This window comes from Temnothorax nylanderi, unplaced genomic scaffold (genome assembly GCF_030848795.1).
Source record: "Temnothorax nylanderi isolate EJ_2023f unplaced genomic scaffold, tnyl_v1.0 TNYL_tig0096_pilon, whole genome shotgun sequence".
Lineage (NCBI taxonomy): Eukaryota > Metazoa > Arthropoda > Insecta > Hymenoptera > Formicidae > Temnothorax > Temnothorax nylanderi.
The window spans coordinates 626,835-633,001 of NW_027249158.1; the positions used below are offsets into that span (position 1 = coordinate 626,835).

Here is a 6,167-nt window from a genome sequence, read left to right on the forward strand (position 1 = left end):
TTAAGAATTTGTTGCTTCATCCGCGAAAACATAGCACGAGTTTACCGTCCCGACTAAGAGCTTTTAACGGGCAAAAAATTTCCACACGTCTGCCTCCGCTAACCGGATTGTACGCGAGAATTTTATAAGGTACCTCAGTCAAAAAATTTATGATGAACTCTCGGAGGACCTACTGGCGCTCCTATATGATAAAAGTTTTTCCAGACATTTTCATTTCCAGAAAATACGAGAAACTCGAGAGTAATTCTCAATATAGAGTAGACATTCATTAGAAAAATTGCAGATAATACTGAAAAATCCTATCTAAACTTTTTGAATTTCATAAAAATATCCCGATTTTAAATTATAAAAATCGTTTGATCGACGATGTTGTCAGAACCATCGAGTGTCCTTTTCGGCTATAGGTGGTGCAGTAAATATGCAATATATTTTTCATTTTTCATAAAAGCTCGACGCGCAACTATTGTGCGTCACAAGTTTTTAACTTTCAATATTGCAATATTTCTTGATAATTACGTTTTATGTTAAAATTATATTAAAGTAAAATCTGGTTATAAATTTAACTACGTGTAGAAAACAAGGTTCTGTTACTTATTTCCATCCTTGAGATTTAATTGGCCATAATCGTGTAATTTTCGAAGTTAAATAACTCTGTAACTAAGTAATGCCTCAATGTTGAAATAACTATTGCTTTTCTTAATTTAAACTTTAGTATCTGTTCGAAAAGATGGCTAGCGATTCTATTATACTTTTTTAAATTTTACGATAAAGATTTAATAACACTTCGGCACTAATAAAGCAAGCAAACTGTCCTCAGAAGCGCCGCAAGAAGTTCCGCTTTATTTTCTAATCACTCGTGAAATATCTCTGCCGGGCGAGTAAGAATTACGAGCCGCACGAGATTTACGAGCGTTGCGTTTGTTTGCGGACAGTCGTAACCGCGACCTTAGCTTTTCTTTAGCATCGGTCGGTCGCGAGACCGGATCGATATCGGCCTACGAGAAAGAGCCAGCATCCATTCGAACGCGGTCTGTTCGGTCTCTTACACTTTGCTCCGTACTCTTCCATTGCTTTGCCGTTCCCCATTCACCACGCTTTCAGTACCCCAATCTACCAAGCTCAAGGATAGCAACGAAAGAATAGTCATTCTATCTGTCGTACGGCAAGACAAATTTCAGCCAAATGATCGTCATGTAATAAAGACTCGAGGCAAGCTCTACAATCTCAGATTTTAGATGCTACATTAATTGACTCGATTTAATTGATAACTCGAACGTCAATAATTTCGCTCAAAGCATCGATTTTGCAACATTACTTGATTTGAATAATTTAGATTAAGTAATGAAAAAATTATGATTAAAAAATATAAAAATAGTAAAATCAATATTGGAGATAAAGGAATCGATGTTAAATTAGATCATCTTAGATTGCCTAGATAATTTGACGATCTAAGAAATATTTTTATTTAGTTTATTTTATTTCTTTAACCTCAACCATAATCTATTATCTTTCTCTTATTTAGATCACTTAATATAACATAGAAAATTAGGATGCTTGACGAATGATTGGAATGTTTCCATTATTCGATTTTTAGAACATCGAGATATTTTCAAGACAGATTATCCACCTGCTGTTTCAATCGTGCAGGTACAAGCAGAATAATATCTAGATATACGTATCATCTTGGGGAAGAGAAGAAAGAAGAGAAAACGTTCTTCCCTTCATATCATATTCCCCCTTCTCATTTATAATTCACGGCGGATTTGAAGGGGACCAGTATATCAATGCGCAGCTGTGTATATTGTCTTTGACGACGATCTCCAAATCTCTCGCCGGTAGATAGGACTATGTGCCGTGTAATAATATAAAAATTTAATTTAATAAAGTAGATAAGTTTTGGAAGTTCGTACTACATGGCCATGCGAATAATTCAATTTTCCGGATCGATATTAACCACGTGCTTAATTATTTATCCCTGCTACAACATAGATAAGGGTGTGGTTTTGTTGGCGAATGACCACACCCGAATCCATTCTTTGTAAATCATCCCTCTTTTATGCATGTGAACATGCAAGCGGCGCACAAAACAAATATATATATATATATATATATACACATTATACACATATAAGATGAGGTGTGAAAAATAAATCTTGTATGCCATATGAGATTGTTAATAAACGTCAATCTTCAATTATTTGTTCCTACTATTACATTTTTATCCCTCGTAAACACTCACAAACTTCAAGAGACTGTGTAAATTTTAATTGAGTTTACCCATCTTTTATTTGCATATCTACCTCGCTTAATAGTTGCCGTTCTAGCTGAGAATTTTGCGCGTAAACGCAAACTTGCTTTCGGTCGAATAAACCGCTTTTATCAATTTCCGAGTGCACGATCAGATTAGAGATGCAGGCACATCTCGCTCGTTTATAGCGGCGAAAAAAGCAGAAGCAGAAGCCATTATTGTGTGCATCGGCAAAGAAATAGAGGTAAACAGCAAGAAACAGGAAAGAAGAAACGCGAACACGCTTTCGTTCCAAACTAATTCATTTTTATTTCTAAAAGAGATGAGTCAAAATTATGGAGCAACACGCAATATGATGAAAAGACGCAATGTGATAAAATGCCTCTTACACATCTTATCGACTTTGAACAGTTTATCGATGCAATTTGTCAATGCGTCTATCGATATTCCTACCGAGAAAGTCGCGTCGAGGATTTGGTAGATACAGAGAAAACTGCGATATATCGTCGACTTATACTTGCCCCTAGCGTCGATATTTTCTATTCATGTAACTCCGCGTGCTACAGAACGTGTTACGAACATATGCTCGGTGTTTCCCGCATATTCCCAACAGATTATCCGCACACAAAGGAAAATAAGCTAGATCCATCCGTGTCCTAAATTTCACTGAACCAGATAATATACCGGATAAGGCGATTAGGTAAAAATTGACTTCCATATTTGTATCTAACGTATCAAAATTTACATAAAGTTATCTCATAAAATAAAATCTTCAAAGGTTTACTTCTGTAAGTAAACTTTGTTTTAATAAAACTTTAATCCAAAAATAATAAATTCAAGATATATGAGAAAAGAATATTGGAGTAAAAAGTTATATTGGAAAAAGAGAGACATATAATTTTTGCTAGCGATAGATTTTTAATTAATTAAAAAATGTATAGTTTAACTATAATTATAGATAAATTGTATATGACACTCTATATGTGTACAACTTATAACAGAAATCGTCTTTAAGAGATCAATCATTATATGCATTGTTGTCATGCTGCTATATCTCGATAATATAATCCTTGATGCAATCCTAGTGGAAAATAATTTAAAGGTAAGTAATCTAGCGCATTAGGTAGGTAAGCTATCGATTTGTCGATTTTGCAGTTCGATCCAAGCACTTAAGTATACAACATGTGGCAAACTGTTTCGCGCGTACTTCGTACTTAAAAAATTCTACATTTTACTGGCAAAAAAGGTATAAGAATATCCTTTTTATTAAACTTAAAAAAAATTTTTTTTAACAGATGAGTTGTAGTAATAAGAATTGTAAGTTATGTTAATTTAAAAAAATATGTTACAAATAGTTACATCATGTCACAGTTTACATGCTTGTTTTATTGTTAAAAGCTCTGGAAATCTTCAGATTTTTATTAAAATTGCTTGTGAATAGCATAAATTGAATATCATCTCGAATATCCGAACTATGTAAAATTAATCTCTTCGCAATCTGAGACATATTTTTTTAGTCACGCAACTTAAGACGTGAAATATTTACTATCCTAATATTAAAACGTGAGAGCAGGTCATGTTACCAAAATATAGATACAAGATTTATATATAGAACGTAAGATTTTTATAACACTTTGATATTTTAAACTTTAATAAAAAAATAATCCCTTTTATTTCCCAAGTTACGAGTGAAAATGAATATACCATTGAACTGTATGTATACATAATGCATGGCTCACAATAGAATTTAAGTTTTCTTCCAAAAAGTTAAGGCTATTTCTTTCGAGAGTATTTTTTATTCAGAGAATTGGCAACTTTGTAGGTGAAGATTATTCAATTTTTGTCAGACCCACGTACCCGTGAACAAACATGAGAGGTTCTTTATAACTAAGTTACGTTGATATCGGGGTTATATAACTAATTCTAGATTAGCGACACGATATCCCTGCCTAGGATTAATTCTACCTAACCTATCTATTGCGGAGAGTGACGAGGAAAATTCAGTTAATCAGATTTACCACTAACTCGTGTTAGTACGATTCGTGTAACTTTAAATGCGATTTTGTGCAACATTATTATGTGCAATATAATATTATTACTGGATATCGTGCACAGTGTATATCGCCTCTTCAGGTATCGTACATTGTTTCAGAACATCTCAAGAATTACAAAAAAGATGATAGATCTAACTCTTTGATACACTTTGTCTCCCGGGAAGATAAACTAAGCATTCGCTACCTTAGAGAGAGATAAATTGAATATAGGTCTCTGCAATTATTCGTGACTAGTAAATGGAATGTATTATAACAAAGTGACAGTTAAAACGAGCAGACAAACTAGGAAAGAAAGAGAAAGCACCAAATATTTATAACTACCGTTATAATTGCTGTCGTAATTATCGTATTATAATCGGTAAAAATATCACTATTAAAATTAGGCGTAATTGATAAATCCATTGTGTACCAAGTGACAGATAAGTCTAACACAAGTCTGTATTATGACAGATAAGCCTATACTTTGACAGATAAGCCTGACACAAGTATGTATTATGACAGATACGTTCGTTACATTAAAAGCGTCGAAAAGGACTAGCAGACATAATGATGTATCCTTCATTTAGGATTGTTTGATCAATTGTTTGATCAAAACTTAAGTCTTTTTCCGATGATACAACCAAGGATTAAGTGCTCGACAGATAGGTGCAAAAAACAATATATCGATTTACAGACATCTTTGACCTCTTCTCAAAGAAATTAAAGACATCGCGAGTGTCCAGATATAAATTCAGAAAAAAACAAATCAAAAAGTTCTATTGTTATGAAAATTATATTGTTATGAATTATTATAGATATTGTTTCATATATTCAATATGCCGCAATAAAAAATCAATCATCATCAATAAGACAGAATTTCATGTCATTTAAAAATTGTTATTATTAAAACAGTATCTTATTCTAATTTCCGCGTATAAAAGATTCATATCACCATAACGAATTTCAATAATAATCATTCTAATAATATACGTTTTTTTTTATTTTTACAAATAATTCGTTTCTCGGATATATTTCACGCTAATTGATTAATTAAGTTGATAAAAATAATGCGTTTGAATACAAGTCAGAAAAAGCTAAAAAAAAATCTTTGCAAGTGATAGGTTATTATTCTCCGCAACAAAGATCATCATCGACGAGGGATTATTATAGGAAAAAAAAAAGAGATAGTGTTCAGTAACCTGAGCGGATCACTAAGCCGATAAATCTTCATCGCATTTCGACACGCCGCGGTGTAATAAATAAATTGGATAAAGGAGAGATATATGTATACCAGTTATTCAAACCTAGTATGAACCCATAAATTTTTCTCGCATATCCGTCACGATATGATGTTCACTGGCGATTGTTTCATGTTCCCCTTTCTTTTCGACATCCGCGCGGTGAGCGATCAATGCTATAACTACTCGCGATCTGCGCAATATCTTCTGGATGCGTTATCTAATTTGTGATATGCCGCTTTTCAATTTCTGAACGTTTCAAAAGCAATCCGAGCGAAATCGTAATAATTCGCATCCGTGTATCTTCGTACAATTTCAACGTTTGTTTTCGCGGTTACATTTTTTTGAAGAGCCCGACGCGAGTCGATTCGACTTATTGAATGACATCCGCATCATTGATGGACACATAAACTGCAAAATCAGCATAAAAATCCATTCTTGTCGCGCACCTTTCAATCGTATTATACGTTATTATAAAAAAAGGGCAACACACACACACACACACACACATACACTCAGGATGATGGCGCTCGATAATCAACTCATATTTGATGGTCAACTACATTTCATGTTGAATGATACACAGCAAAAGAGAGGAGAAACAAAGAGAAAAAAAGAAAAACAGATAGAGAAAGAAAGAGAGAGAGA

At 33.4% G+C, this 6,167-nt stretch overlaps 1 protein-coding gene across 3 annotated transcripts in view; it reads right to left on the reverse strand.

Moving 5' to 3' along the window:
• The window catches only part of Task6 (TWIK-related acid-sensitive K[+] channel 6), an 83,103-nt gene that overhangs the window by 57,885 nt on the left and 19,051 nt on the right, over positions 1–6,167 (reverse strand). The window lies entirely within an intron of this gene.